The sequence below is a fragment of the Oncorhynchus mykiss genome, chromosome 27 (genome assembly GCF_013265735.2).
Source record: "Oncorhynchus mykiss isolate Arlee chromosome 27, USDA_OmykA_1.1, whole genome shotgun sequence".
Lineage (NCBI taxonomy): Eukaryota > Metazoa > Chordata > Actinopteri > Salmoniformes > Salmonidae > Oncorhynchus > Oncorhynchus mykiss.
The window spans coordinates 6,817,859-6,834,619 of record NC_048591.1 but is presented as its reverse complement, the minus strand read 5'-3'; the positions used below and the strand labels follow the sequence as shown (position 1 = coordinate 6,834,619).

Genomic DNA, 16,761 nt, shown 5'->3' with positions numbered 1-16,761 from the left:
GTGTAGGATTGCAGAAAACTAACTATGAAACTGAATTGTTTTCTCTCAGCCCCATGACAGAATGTGTAGGATTGCAGAAAACTAACTATGAAACTGAATTGTTTTCTCTCAGCCCCATGACAGAATGTGTAGGATTGCAGGAAACTAACTATGAAACTGAATTGTTTTCTCTCAGCCCCATGACAGAATGTGTAGGATTGCAGGAAACTAACTATGAAACTGAATTGTTTTCTCTCAGCCCCATGACAGAATGTGTAGGATTGCAGGAAACTAACTATGAAACTGAATTGTTTTCTCTCAGCCCCATGACAGAATGTGTAGGATTGCAGAAAACTAACTATGAAACTGAATTGTTTTCTCTCAGCCCCATGACAGAATGTGTAGGATTGCAGGAAACTAACTATGAAACTGAATTGTTTTCTCTCAGCCCCATGACAGAATGTGTAGGATTGCAGGAAACTAACTATGAAACTGAATTGTTTTCTCTCAGCCCCATGGCAAAATGTGTAGGATTGCAGGAAACTAACTATGTATTTTGTCTCTGCGGTCAAGGGGAGGGCCTCTGAAATTTTAAATTTTAGTTGGAAACAGCGCCATTGGCCACGCCCAGTTCCGCGCCTCTCCAAACCCCCCCCCCCCCCCCAACTTTGCCACCGCGGCTGAAAAAAATCCTAAGGGAAACACTGTATTTAGCCCATTGCAGATAAAAGGAGAGGAGAGAGCAACTATCCTCACCTCCTCAATTAGGTCCCTACCCTCTGCTGTTGACTCCCCCTCGTCCTAACCTCCTCTCCTCTCCTGGCCCCCTTAGGAGGGCTTCCTGGAGGAAACCCAGGGGCTCCGTTGCGGAGAATCTCCAGTGAGAGTCGAACAACAACATGACAGACTCACACACAGGAAATGGATGGAGAGGACTGGAGAAATTAAGAAGAAAGAGGGGTAAAACAACACTACAGGGGTCTGTATCTTCAAACACACGCACACCTTTGCAAAGCAAAGTACCATCTTATAGAAAAAAAATTGACACATTGGCTACATGCAGAAAGATGCATTTATGCACATGCGTAGGTAGACACACACACATTCACACACACGTGTGAACACACAGACACAATCAAACACACAGAAGTGCTCCGGGTTAGCCTGCTAACTCTGTGTGGGTGGAAAGCATGAGAGTTCCTCTGGCTGGGAGCTCTTCCCATGATCTCGCACTCCACTGTGCTCCTGTGGGTCTCTATCCTCTCAGAAACAAAGTGCCCCAGATAAAACAGCTGACTCACTCAGTCGCTCACAACCACAGACGGAGGCTCCTGAGCCCCAATAAGATACACTGGAACTGTACCGATTTACGCCGAGATATACTTTAGGTTACATTTGCTGTCAATCATTCACTGCTGTAGGCCAAAAAAATGCTTCAGAAAAGAGGACGTTAGAGAACTCCCATTGGATGTCTACATCGCTGATCCTGCCCATTAAAGTTCAGAGCCCTCCTCTTATTCGCCAGCATTACTCATAGCCTCAGCTGAATGTTGCTTAGTAATCCCCTGTGGCAAATAGCCAGACAGCAGGGTTACTGACAGTTGCCATTGATTGCTGATCCCTTAGCACAGAACTGAGGACACATACCAGGAAAAGAGCCTGAAAGGCCAACTGTGCCTTACATCATTGGAACAGCTCACTAAATGTGCATTTCTCTCTCTGTCAGTCACTTTTTCCCCCTCGCTCACCATCTCATTCCTTCTTGTTACTCCTTTCGAATTCCCTCTGTCTTGTTATTTTTCCGTGTTTATTAAATCCTGCATTCTTCTCTCGCTCCTTCCCTCTCCTTGTTTCGTCCATCCTTTTTCTCTTGCTCTCGTTTCTAATCGCCTTCATTCCCCTTTCTCCCTCGGCTCCAATTGTATCTTGTCTCGAGGAGCACTGCAGCGAACAGTGGCCCACATCCTGGGCCTTCATCTCCATGGTCACCATTCATCCAAACATCATGGCCCCCTTTTGTCACCCAGGACATGGCGGGCAATTCAAACTGCCCTCACAAAGGCTGATAACCCCCATTCACACAAGGACTCACCCATACCTTTCACTGGCATGCTCCATTCGCAGCATTTGTAATGTGGGCATATACCGTTGTTTGCAATTCAGGGAGGGATGGGGATTTGTGATCGATAAGAGACCTTGCATACCCTTTATTATTGATTGATGTCCTCTGAAATGTTTTACACACTTATGGATGGACACAAAGATTTCTATGAAACATTGGGTATATAGGCTTCTGCAGGACAGGACCAATTATCGCTCAACCCCATAAAACCATGAGGAGATATTGTCCTCTATGCTGCAATGGGGATCCGTTTTTCCTCCCCCAACTCTGGCCTTGACCACTAAAAGACAGAGATCAAACTGACTGTGGACCAGCACAAGAACCTGGAGAACTTTTGTAACAAGCTATCGTCATCCATGAATCGGCAATGATGGAGGGGGGAAAAAAACATGGAGAAAACAACATCTCAACTCAAGCACACTTTCTAATGGCTCAGATACAATCGTTCCTTAATGACGTTCCTATGCCTTATACTCGGGTCTCAAACAAGGCAGTCATTCAGAAGCGAGCCACTGTAATCTGGCCAACAAATTCTAAAGCTGCTGCCTATAATTAGCTCCTTTCTCTATCAAACACAGGCTTCCACTTTCAATCAAACTTTTCAACATCACCTTTCCTAGTAAGACACAGGGCCGATTTAACAGCTCCCGCTCTGTGGCTGGCTGGCAGTAATGTGAGATCTGTGAATGAACAGGTGAAAATCTACTATTTCATTCAGTAGCAAAGTGGTTTGAAGAACTAGAGTCTGTGTCCTCATCATCACTTAATGAGATGTCGCATGGCTACTGTTGGATAGAGTTATGGGTTTTACAATACATTAAGTGTGTGCATTGATTCTGCTGATAGTGTTCAGCCCACAATTCAGCTAATTAATGTTAGTCTATACTGAAGGCTGGGCAATAGATGTTAGACCCCATTGATTGGTCATTGTTAGAACCAACAGAACTGGATGTGCATGGCTGTGAGGGCTAGTAGATGGGGAAATTAGGTTTCAGAACTAGTGGACCTCGTTATTTACAACATTTATAGTATAGGCCTCTACTTTCCGGCTACCAGGATAAAGCACAAAATAAACTTCAGTTAGTGCTAAATACGGCTGCTAGAATCCTGACTAGAACCCCAAAAAATTGATCATATTACTCCAGTGCTAGCCTCCATACACTGGCTTCCTGTTAAGGCAAGGGCTGATTTCAAGGTTTTACTGCTAACCTACAAAGCATTACATGGGCTTGCTCCTATCTATCCCATTTGGACCTGCCGTACATACCTACACGTACGCTACGGTCACAAGACACAGGCCTCCTAATTGTCCCTAGAATATCTAAGCAAACAGCTGGAGGCAGGGCTTTCTCCTATAGAGCTCAATTTTTATGGAATGGTCTGCCTACCCATGTGAGAGACGCAGACTCGGTCTCAACCTTTAAGTCTTTACTGAAGACTCATCTCTTCAGTGGGTCATATGATTGAGTGTAGACTGGCCCAGGAGTGTGAAGGTGAACGGAAAGGCTCTGGAGCAACGAACCGCCCTTGCTGTCTCTTCCTGGCCGGTTCCCCTCTCTCCACTGGGATTCTCTGCCTCAAACCCTATTACAGGGGCAGAGTCACTGGCTTACTGGTGCTCTTCCATGCTGTCCCTAGGTGGGGTGCGTCACTTGAGTGGGTTGAGTCACTGACGTGATCTTCCTGTCTGGGTTGGCGCCCCTCCCCCCTTGGGTTGTGCCGTGGCGGAGATCTTTGTGGGCTATACTCAGCCTTGTCTCAGGATGTTAAGTTGGTGGTTGAAGATATCCCTCTAGTGGTGTGGGAGCTGTGCTTTGGCAAAGTGGGTGGGGTTATATCGTGCCTGTTAGGCCCTGTCCGAGGGTATCATCGGATGGGGCCACAGTGTCTCCTGACCCCTCCTGTCTCAGCCTCCAGTATTTATGCTGCAGCAGTTTGTGTCGGGGGGGCTAGGATCAGTCTGTTATATCTGGAGTACTTCTCCTGTCTTATCCGGTGCCCTGTGTGAATTTAAGTATGCTCTCTATAATTCTCTCTTTCTTTCTTTCTCTCGGAGGACCTGAGACCTAGGACCTCAGGACTACCTGGCTTGATGACTCCTTGCTGTCCTGCTAATAAACAGGACCTGCTAATAAACAGGATGATGATGAGTAGTGGAGTGGTGCTCTTGCTCCTAGAGAAGTTGAAGAGCTCTGATGCTCCTCTCCCCTGAAACGTGTGAGGTCTCGCATACAACCCCCCCCCCCCCCCCAAAAAAAATCACTGTATCGACCCAAATCAGTATGTCCCGGACTTGGTGTCTATGACATGGCCTGGGCCCTCCGCTGTGTGTGGATGAGGTGGCAGACCAGGGACTCGCTGCACAACCTGTGGCCCAGGGAGGAGCAAGGGTTAGTGGGTACAGCGGAGCGGAGGGCCTGCTGCTCGAGCAAATGGCACAGCTATTAGTGAGGGATGAGGCTTCCTGGTGAGGTGTGACTGTGCTGCAAAGGGCCCAATCAGGCTGAGACCAGGAGGTCCTGACTGCTAATACATTACCTGGGAGCGGAGAGGCAGGCTAGCTGAGCGACAAACTAAAAGTGGGCTTGTGATCGGTTCAGTGGAAGAGCAACTAACAAAAAGAGTGCCATTGAATTCACCGGAGTAATATAGCTTCTGACCCTTACTGAGAAGAGTTGATCGATAAATAGATCAAATGTAGAATGTAGGGGCCTCCCGAGTGGCGCACAATTGGCCTAGTATCGCCCGGGTTAGGGGAGGATTTGGCCAGTGGGGCTTTACATGACTCATCGTACTCCAGCGACTCCTTGTGGTGGGCCGGGTGCCTGTGGGCTGACCCCGGTCACCAGTTGAGTAGGGACTCCCAATCCAGGTTAAGCTGGCGAGTGTTAAGGAGCGCGATAGGTGGGTCATGTTTCTTGGGAAGCATGACTCCATCTTCGCCTTTCCCGAGCCCGTTGTGGAGTTGCAGCGATGAGACAAGATCAGAAATTGACGAGAAAAAGCGGGTAAAATACAAAAAATAAATGTTTTATAATAAGGATTTTGTAGAATTTAAATACCGGTAAAGTGTTTAGAGTAGCAATATATAGCCGCTCCATGCCATTGGTGGCAATTGCATGAGTCTGATACATGGGTTTGTGCAGTGTCCATTGAGAAAAGTATTTTCTATGTACTTTGAGATCAAGGAAATATTCAGTCATCCATTTTCTCATATAGCAGACAATCACAGACCAACATACCAGAAAATGACTCTACACGTCCACCTTTACTCTATCTGGAACAGGTTCTTGTATTTGCTTCAAGAGAAAGCGAAATCTACACATACATCTCCGGCAAAAAACAATGATCCGGTATGGAGAGACTGCTACAGTGCCTTCAGAGAGTATTCATACACCTCAGCTTTTTCTCAGCCATCGACACAAAACACCCTCAATAATAACAAAAGTGAAAACATGTTTTTAGAAATTTGAGCAAATGTTTTGACAATGAAATACACAAATATGTCCTTTACATAAGTATTCCCACCTCTGAGTCAATACAACGATTACAATTGCGAGTCTTTTGGGGTCTTTTTCTAAGAGCTTTGCACTCCTGGATTGTAAAATACTTGCCCATTATTCTTTTTTTTTTAAATCTTCAAGCTCTGTCAAATTGGTTGCTAGACAACCATCATTGCTAGACAACCATTTTCAAGTCTTGCCATAGATGTTCATGTAGATTTAAGTCTAAACTGTTTCCCTCTAGGATCTTACCTGTGCTCAGCTCTATTCTGTTTATTTTTTTATCCTAAAAAACTCCCTAGTCCTTGCCGATGGCAAGCATACTCATACCATGACGCAGCCACCACTATGCTTGAACATATGGTGAGTGGTACTCAGTAAGAGCTCCCGAGTGGCGCAGTGGCCTAAGGCACTGCAACTCATTGCTAGAGGCATCACTACAAACCCTGGTTTGATTCCATGCTGTATCACAACTGGCCGTGATTGGGAGTCCCACAATTGGCCGAGCGTTGTCCGGGTTTGGCTGGGGTAGTCCGTCATTGTAAATAAGAATTTGTTCTTAACTGACTTGCCTAGTTAAATAAAGGTTAAATACATTTTTAAAAAGTGTTGTATTGGATATGCCCCAAACATAACACTTTGTATTCAGGACAAAAAAGTGAATTGCTTTGCCACATTTTTAGTGCATTGTTGCAAACTGGATGCATGTTTATTCTGTACAGGCTCATCACTATCAATTAGTTTAGTATTGTGGAGTAAAGACAATATTGTTGATCTATCCGCAGTGTTCTCCTATCACAGCTACAGTTGAAGTCGGAAGTTTACATACACTTTAGACAAATACATTTAAACTCAGTTTTTCACAATTCCTGACATTTAATCCTAGTAAAAAGTCCCTGTCTTAGGTCAGTTAGGATCACCACTTTATTTTAAGAATGTGAAATGTCAGAATAGTAGTAGAGAATTATTTATTTCAGCTTTTATTTCTTTCATCACATTCCTAGGAGGTCAAAAGTTTACATACACACAATTAGTATTTGGTACCATTGCCTTTAAATTGTTTAACTTGGGTCAAACATTTTGGGTAGCCTTCCACAACCTTCCCACAATAAGTTGGGTGAATATTGGCCCATTCCTCCTGACAAAGCTGCTGTAACTGAGTCAGGTTTGTAAGCCTCCTTGCTCGCACATGCTTTTTCAGTTCTGCCCACAGATTTTCTATAGGATTGAGATCTGGGCTTTGTGATGGCCACTCCAACACCTTGACTTTGTTGTCCTTAAGCCATTTTGCCACAACTTTGGAAGTATGCTTGGGGTCATTGTCCATTTGGAAGACCCATTTGCGACCAAGCTTTTACTTCCTGATGTCTTGAGATGTTGCGTCAATATATCCACATAATTTTCCTCCCTCATGATGCCATCTATTTTGTGAAGTGCACCAGTCCCTCCTGCAGCAAAGCACCTCCACAACATGATGCTGCCACCCCCGTGCTTCACGGTTGGGATGGTGTTCTTCGGTTTGCAAGCCTCCGCCTTTTTCCTCCAAACATAACGATTGTCATTATGGCCAAACAGTTCTATTTTTGTTTGTTCATCGGACCAGAGGACATTTATCCAACAAGTACGATCTTTGTCCCCATGTGCAGTTGAAAACCGTAGTCTGGCTTTTTTATGGTGGTTTTGAAGCAGTGGCTTCTTCCTTGCTGAGCGGCCTTTCAGGTTATGTCGATATAGGACTCGTTTTACTTGCATACTATTATTTGTACAGATGAACGTGGTGCCTTCAGGCATTTGGAAATTGATCCCAAGGATGAACCAGACTTGTGGAGGTTTACAACTTTTTTTCTGAGGTCTTGGCTGATTTATTTTGATTTTCCCATGATGTCAAGCAAAGAGGCACTGAGTTTGAAGGTAGGCCTTGAAATACATCCACAGGTACACCTCCAATTGACTCACATGATGTCAATTAGCCTATCATAAGCTTCTAAAGCCATGACATCATTTTCTGGAATTTTCCAAGCTGTTTAAAGGCACAGTCAACTTAGTGTATGTAAACTTCTGACCCACTGGAATTGTGATACAGTGAATTATATATATAATTTGAATAATCTGTCAGTAAACAATTGTTGGAAAAATTACTTGTGTAATGCACAAAGTAGATGTCCTAACTGAGTTTCCAAAACTATAGTTTGTTAACAAGAAATGTGTGGAGTGGTTGAAAAACAAGTTTTAATGACTACAACCTAAGTGTATGTAAACTTCCAACTTCAACTGTATTAAACTCTAACTGTTTTAAAGTCACCATTGGCATCATGGTGAAATCCCTGAGAGGTTTCCTTCCTCTTCAGCAACTGAGTTAGAAAGAACGCCTGTATCTTTGTAGTGACTGGGTGTATTGATACACCATCCAGAGTGTAATTAATAACTTCATCGTGCTCAAAGGGATATTCAATGTCTGCTTTTTTATTTCTACCCATCTACCAATAGGTGCCCTTCTTTGCGAATCATTGGAAAACCTCCCTGTTTTTTTTGGTTGACTATGTGTTTGAAATTCACTGCTCGACAGAAGGACCTTCCAGATAATTGTGTGGGGTACAGAGATGAGGTAGTCATTCAAATATCACACTAAACACGATTATTGCACAAAGAGTGAGTCCATGCAACTTATTATGTGACTTGTTAAGAAGATTTTTACTCCTGAACTTATTTAGGCTTGCCATGACAAAGTGGTTGAATCCTTATCGACTCATAATTCCACTTTGACATTATGGGGTATTTTGTGTAAGCCAGTGACACATTTTTTATCCATTATAAATTTAGGCTGTAACACGACAAAATGTGGGAAAAGTCAAGGGGTGTGAATATTTTCTGAAGGCACTGTACTTCTGTTACAAGAATTATGTTCTCAATGTTCACAAACCAATTCAATCAAACTACTCAGTCTGCTCGATCGGGATTTGTAAGATACTGATTGAAGTGAAGCAGACGGAGGCCCAGCTAAAATAGACAATAAGGTTTATTCGCAGGAGAGAAGCCAGTATAAAATGTATTATTTTTGTATTCTTGACTTTAGAACGTTCCCGTGAATAAACCTTATTGACTATTTTAGCTGGGCCTCCGTCTGCTTCATTTCAATCAGTATCTTACAAATCCTGATTAGCAGACCGAGTAGTTTGATTGAATTGGTTTGTGAACATTGAGAACATAATTCTCGTAACAACTTCCTCTTTTGACCTTTGTGTAACTTTCTCCTCCTCAAATAAAACCTAATCCCCCTCAAATAAAACCTAAACACCCTCTCTGCTCCTCTCCACACAGAGCTCAATCTCTCCCTCCCTCCCTCCATCCATTGTTGTATTCAAAGAGACTGAGGTTCTTGTTTGTAATTAAAAGCCCTATAACATTTTTTTAAATAAAATATGACAATTATTATTCCTGCTCTGGCTCCTCTCAGGGCCCCCAGCACAGAGCAGAGCAGGCCAAACCCTTCCTGCATTCCTTTCTTAGCAGGCGCTTCATATCACAGACCCTGGGTGGTAGGTCGTCTAGTTAGAGCCTACTATCTGCAGAAGCAGGGCTGAGAGACAAGGGAGCCTACTATTTCATTAGTCAAACGGCCTGGAAGCGCTAGGAAGGAGAGAGGCTACGGTGTAAGTGTAGGCCAAGGCTGTGTGTGTGGGGTGGGTCATGTTAGGAAAGTCCAGCCCTTGACACCCAAACCAACAACTCCATAATGGTGTTGTCATACTTGCTGATTCATCTGAAGCCGCATAATAACGAGATGACTAATACAGTACTCCGATAGACATAGAATGGCTGTACGAATAGGAATATGTAGGCTGCAGAGGAGGCTGGTGGGAGGAGCTATAGGAGGACAGGCTCATTGTAATGGCTGGAATGGAATTATTGGAACAATGTCAAACATGGTTTCCATATGTTTGATAAATTCCATGTAATTAGTTCCAGTCATTACAGTGAGCCCTCCTCCTATAGCTCCTCCCACCAGCCTCCACTGATCAGCATATTTTTTTTTTTTAAATAACTCCCTAATGGACAAACTCACCAAACACACGTCATGGTTTGATAAACTTTTGACTGCGTGACCTTAGCTGAGGAACGTGGACTCATTTCAACTCAATTATCCGTGGTCTCCAAATTCCTCAAACGCGCAGGCCTGTATAATGTTACATAACCATCTGACTATTCATTGAAACGAAACGAATGAAATCCCCTAATAACAAACACGGCCGAGGAACTACAAAACAGTCAGGCTTGACTCAGACCTCTAAAAGGCAAAGAGATTGGTTACAAAACGACAGAAAATCTATCGGCCCCAATAGCCTACAATTCACCAAAAGTCGTAAAACTAGAAGTGTGTCTAACTACAAGACCGTTTCGAACTTGATAACTGGCAGACTGAAAATCAACAGTGACAATTGACAGAGTGGAGAACAGGGACGGCAAGCAAACCGTGGCTGTTTGTCAACATGTCAGAGAACCTTTATAACAGTAGAGGAAACCGTCACAAATACACTGAACTCTGCACGTTGAGAGATCTTGGATAGCGTATCCCACGATACCACATGCACTCTAACATAGGAGTGGCCACAATGCGGACTTGCAATCTCAGCAAAAGCGTTTCTCGTGTGAGTGCAAGCACAAATGAATGCCTTTATATTAAATGGCAACGTCATCCTATTTGTGTAGTTACATTATTGGACGCAACATTTGCTTCTGTAAGGCACTTAGATACACAATGTTGCAACTCGCGTCACTGAAACAATGATCGATATGGTGCGCAGACTATATGAGCATTCCATTTTGAAGTTCAAAATTCGTGTTCACTGAAAACAGAAACTGAAGAAATCGAGACATGCAACTTCGTAGATTTGGGAATTGTAGACTAGATTATTATTTTTTTTAAAGGCCATAACATTTCGATGTGTAAGGATATAAAAACTTCCTCCCGAAACGGGTTTAGTTTCTGTAGGAAACAAATGTCAAAACATGTTGACGGATTAAAAACATGCCTTGCACTCCAGCTGTCCCAACTAGTGGGATACTATGTACCTATTTGCATTCGTCTTTGAAACAAGACCGGAATAGAAATAACATGTCGAAATATATATAGGGTAGTCTAGCCAATAACTTATTACGCAGTAATTAGCGAATGTTATTCGTCCAGAGCTATCTTATGACATCGGGCCTCGACTGACCACTAGTCCAAAATTATCCTTGAATCGAGGGAAAATGACAGCAGATCGTTGGGTGATGTAATTTAGCCAACAAAAAGACAGGATTTGATTTGTTATTCGTCAAAAAAAAAAACATTTACACGTTTTCTGCCCATAACCTAGGGCTTGCGCATGGCATGGGGACCTTATATTTCCAAATTGATCCACACATTTTAGTCCATGAATGCTCCCTTCTGTCCATTCACATGTAACTGTGAACAAATGAAGGGGAAACGATGGAACATAATTGGAACGTAATTGACACAGATAAATCACCCTTTGACAACCATCTATTGCAGAATGACATTCGTTTTATTTGGGTACATGAATTAAGATGAGATTTTTGGTTTTGTGCAAGAGGGGAAAATCTCTCAGAAGAGCTTGGCCCTGGCCTGACAAACCCCATTCCACACAGAAAGATTGCAGACCCGTTTGCTGCACATTTTTTTTTTGTCTGAACGAGATTCACTTTTTATTACCCCCCCACTTCACTCCTAACTACCTATTTAACCTTGGGAAATAACTGTTATACGGAACATTGTTTTCATTGCCACACCATCATAATCAGTTAAAGTAAATTGTTTTCATTTTTAAACCCGTTTAGCCAAATAAAACATTGGCAAAATGAAGTGGTACATACCATAGCATTCCTCCCTCTTCTCTCGTTCACTCCTTTCTCTCCAATGTCCTCCGTCGCAACTCGCAAAAACAGCAATCCCAACGTCTCGAGAATATAATTAGGAAAGAGGGGAAATTCTACTCCTCTAACAGTCACATAAATCTATATATTTCCCTTTTGGACACTTGGTATATTTCTTTCCCCTGAAATCAAGTCTCTATTTTCACAAGTAGCGTATTAAGTTTTCGGTACCATCTGCATGTTTAGTTCCTCCTCTTCCCTTTGCACACAACACAATTATCTAAATTATCTCGGGAAAATGCAGTAGAACTTCAGTTTCTTGTCCGCTGAATGTTCGCGTTAGGAAAGAGGGGGCGTTAGAAAGGCTTGAGTCGTTGTGTTTGCCTCTTGGTTCACCACGTTGTTTTGACCAATTGTTATTTCCTTTGTTGTGTCCAATATACACGTCTGCCCATACGCGTACACAGAATATGCCGTGTTAGGTGATGCGCAGTGCTCATTTAATAATAGCAACCCTAAATGTTGTGTTTCCTATGAGTATCACTTCCCAGACTGTCCAAATGTATGACAGTGTGTAAGTGTATTTTTTACAGCTTCCCAATAATGGCGGCCCGGCCCTTCTCCAGAATACAGCCTCTCTCCTCCTCTGTCCTATTCGGAGAATAGAGAGAGGGAGCTGTAGCCTACCACAGCGTAGTCTCGCCCAGTGGCGCTTGGACACAATTACAACACACAGACATTCTGTTTCTAAATAACATAATTGCTTTTATTCTCCTAATAGTTAATGTTATTCATCATACTTCGTTTTATTTTATTTTGATGTATTAATTATACACTTCAATTTAAAGGGGCAATCTGCAATAGCGACATCAGTTTTTGGAAACAAATGAATGACACACCCATGAATTCTTGAAGAACATAGCTTATAAATGCCTCATGAACTTAGTTTAACTGTCATACCCCATCAGAACGCAACATATAAGCGTGTTTTACTACAATGTTTGTAAACAAAGTAATTGTAAACAAACACTAACTCAAAACATGGTCAAATTACACTGAGTATACAAAACATTAAGAACACCTGCTCTTTCCTTGACACATCCAGGTAAAAGCTATGATCCCTAATCGATGTCACTTGTTAAATCCACTTCAATCAGTGTAGATGAGGGGGAGGAGACAGGTTAAAGACGGATATTTAAGCCTTGAGACAGTTGAGACTTGGATTGTGTGTGTGCCATTCAGAGGGGAAAAATATTTAAGTGCCTTTGAAGGGGGTATGGTAGTAGGTGCCAGGCAAATTGTATTTGTCACATGCGCCAAATACAACAGGTGTAGTAGACCTTACAGTGAAATGCTTACTTACAAGCCCTAACCAACAATGTAGTTTATATATTTTTTAGGTTTTTTAAATACCTAAAAAAAAAAATAAGAATAAGAAATAAAAGCAAACAATTATTAAAGAACAGCAGTAAAATAACAATAGTGAGGCTAAATACAGGGGGTACCGGTACAGAGTCAATGTGCGGGGGCACCGGTGTCAAGGTATTTGAGGTAATATCTAAATCTATGTAAAATCATTAAAGTGACTATGCATAGATAATAACAGAGAGTAGCAGCAGTGTAAACGATGGGGGGGGGGGCAATGCAAATAGTCTAGGTATCAATTTGATTAAATGTTCAGGAGTCTTATGGCTTGGGGGTAGAAGCTGTTTAGAAGCCTCTTGGACCTAGACTTGGTGCTCCGGTATTGCTTGCCGTGCGTTAGCAGAGAGAACAGTCTATGACTAGGGTGGCTGGAGTCTTTGAACATTTTTAGGTTCTTCCTCTGGCCCGAGTGATGTGCTGGGCCGTATGCACTACCCTCTGTAGTGCCTTGCGGTCGGAGGCCGAGCAGTTACCATACCAGGCAGTGATGCAACCAGTCAGGATGCTCTCAATGGTGCAGCTGTATAACCTATTGAGGATCTCAGGACCCATGTCAAATCTTTTCAGTTTTCTGAGGGGGAATGGGTGTTGTCGTGCCTTTTTCATGACTGTCGTGGTGTGCTTGGACCTTGTTAGTTTGTTGGTGATGTGGACACCAAGGAATTTGAAGCTCCCAACCTGCTCCACTACAGCTTTGTCGATGAGAATGGGGGTGTGCTCGGTCCTCCTTTTCCTGTAGTCCATAATCATCTCCTTTGTCTTGATCACGTTGAGGGAGAGGTTGTTGTCCTGGCACCACACGGCGAGGTTTCTGACCTCCTCCCTATAGGCTGTCTCGTCATTGTCGGTTATCAGCCCTACCACTGTTGTGTCACAGGCAAACTTAATGATGGTGTTGGAGTCTTGCCTGGCCGTACAATCATGAGTGATCAGGGAGTACAGGAGGGGACTGAACACACACCCCTGAGGGGTCCTCGTGTTGAGGATCAGCGTGGAAGATGTGTTGTTACCTACCCTTACCACCTGGGGGCGGCCCGTCAGGAAGTCCAGGATCCAGTTGCAGGGGGAAGTGTTTAGTCCCAGGGTTCTTAGCTTAGTGATGAGCTTTTGAGGGCACTATGGTGTTGAACGCTGAGCTGTTGTCAATGAATAGCATTCTCACATAGGTGTTCCTTTTGTCCAGGTGGGAAAGGGCCGTGTGGAATGCAATAGAGATTGCATCATCTGTGGATCTGTTAGGGCGGTATGCAAACTGGAGTGGGTCTAGGGTCTCTGGGATAATGGTCTTGATGTAAGCCATGACCAGCCCCCTTCAAAGCATTTCATGGCTACAGATGTGAGTGCTACGGGTCGGTAGTCATTTAGGCATGTTACCTTAGTGTTCTTATGCACAGGGACTATGATGGTCTGCTTGAAACATGTTGGTATTACAGTCTCAGAAAAGGAGAGGTTGAAAATGTCAGTGAAGACACTTGACAGTTGGTCAGCGCATGCTCGGAGTACACGCCCTGGTATTCCGTCTGGCCCTGCGCCCTTGTGAATGTTGACATGTTTAAAGGTCTTACTCACTTCGGCTGCGGAGAGTGTGATCACACAGTAGTTCGGAACAGCTGATGCTCTCATGCATGTTTCAGTGTTACTTGCCTCGTAGCGAGCATAGAAGTAATTTAGCTCATCTGGTAGGCTTGTGTCACTGGGCAGCTCTTGGCTATGATTCCCTTTGTAGTCTGTAATAGTTTGCAAGCCCTACCACATCCGACGAGCGTCGGAGCTGGTGTTGTACGATTCGATCTTAATCCTGTATTGACGCTTTCCCTGTTTGATGGTTCGTCGGAGGGCATAGCGGGATTTCTTATAAGCTTCCGGGTTAGAGTCCCGCTCCTTGAAAGGCACACCAGTTTGTGTCGAGATCTGCAACGCTTCTGGGTTTTTCACACTCAACAGTTTCCCATGTGTATCAAAAACGGTCCACGACCCAAAGGACACAACTGTGGGAAGCATTGAAGTCAACATGGGCCAGCATCCCTGTGGAACGCTTTTGACACCTTATAGAGTCCATGCCCTGATAAATTAAGGCTGTTCTGAGGGCAAAAGGAGGGTGCAACTCAATATTAGGAACGTGTTCCAAATTTTGGGTATGCTCAGTGTGTGATTTTGATATCACGGATGGTCAGTCCTTGCATCCATAGCTCTGTCTATGAATTTTAGTGGTAACATTTCTCCAGCCTCATCCATCAGCTTTGGACCAAAACAGGGGTTGGGAAAACGCTTTGTTATTGTTTCAACTGCTGATTGCCCCTTTAACTGCACATACCCTTAATTGGTAGAATTTTTTTTTTTTTAAATAGGTAAAGGCAATTTAGGACATGAAATGAGATGCAACTTGCAAGAACTGGAGAAAAAAACTTCCAGCAAATTTGTTTAATTTTTTAAAATTCATTGCATTTTAATCCATTTCCTGGAACTGACCCCAACTCTTGCAGGAGAACAGATGTATCCATGTCTGGCAATTATAGATAAAAACCATTTGCACAATATCATGTCAGTTATGCCTTCACCACACAAATACACTCAGTTCTCTCTCCAAACTAGTAAATAGCGTACTTGTATTGCATTTGATGTATTTTATATAAAATGCAACAAATGCCTAACTTACTGGCTTCACTGACTTCCGTACACAAATAATTCATGTACGACACTCCCATATCTTCCTTTACAATATTAACGAATCCTATATCTGATCCAGCACACAGGGAGAATGGGAGAGAGAGTATTGTTTTTTTTTTGCCATTCAGAAAATCAATCATCTCAAAGCTCATTCCAGGTCCTCTAGATTTACTCATGCCACATCTCTCATATGGCTGTTTATTGAATTGTTGGAGATAACTTTAAACCTGAGAAGAATTCAGTAGTCCTGATTATAGTCCTGATTTAAATGATATTGCCTTCTCCAAGAGGATATGACTTGACAATATAAAAACCACAAACACATGAAAGTTAAAGATAGAGATTCCACGGAGAGAGAAATGATGTATTGCAAGCTAAATATGATTGTTGTTCTACAACTCAAAACAGATGTTTAGTGGCTTGGGGACTTTGTCACGCATTGAATCTCTTTCTCTCTCTCTTTCTCTCTCCCTCTCTGTTTCTCTCTCACACACAACACACACAACAGTGGAAGCTGCTAAGGGGAGGATGGCTGATAATAATGACTGGAATGGGGCAAATGGAATGGCATCCAACACATGTGTTTGATGTATTTGATACCATTCCACTAATTACTCTCCAGCCATTACCACGAATTAAGATGCCACCAACTTCCTGTGACACACACACACACACACAGTGGCGTACAGCAGTTTTGCGGGGCCCCCGCAAGGTCTTAGAACACCCCCCCCCCCCCACCCCCGCACACACACCTTACAACATGTAGTCTGAATCAGGCTGTCATTAACTGATCCTCATGTATATGTATTCTTCGGGGTGGAAGTTCACCCATACAAAGTAACATCCAATAGGGTTGGATAACTTCTATTGGCAGAATATTTGATCATAATTACTTTGCTAAAAATTCCAAACAGTCCACATACTCTAACAGTTACTCTTGATCTTTGTATTAATGTTTTATGATAGGTGAACATCCTCCCTTTAAACACACAAGTTGAAAGTACAGCACTCCGAGTCAACAAGCTGCTTGCGGTCCAATCATTTTAGTCAGTGAGTTCACAGCGATATTTACATGACCTCAGTCACACAGAGCAAGATTAGCAGGGGTCAAAGTTTCATTCATAATCTGTCCCTGTTTTACATTTTCTCCTCTACAACTGAACTACTACTGGCCACTCACTGCGACAAGCT

At 43.1% G+C, this 16,761-nt stretch overlaps 1 protein-coding gene across 3 annotated transcripts in view; it reads right to left on the bottom strand.

The window, feature by feature from the left end:
- The window catches only part of arhgap35a (Rho GTPase activating protein 35a), a 94,741-nt gene that overhangs the window by 72,970 nt on the left and 5,010 nt on the right, over positions 1 to 16,761 (bottom strand). Inside the window, exon 1 of one of the 3 annotated variants that reach the window (XM_036965835.1) lies at positions 11,479 to 12,149. The exons of the other annotated variants lie outside the window; for them this stretch is intronic. The gene's annotated coding sequence lies outside the window, so the exon portion shown is untranslated. Of the gene's footprint in view, positions 1 to 11,478; positions 12,150 to 16,761 lie in introns of those variants that run through there. 3 annotated transcript variants of the gene reach the window in all.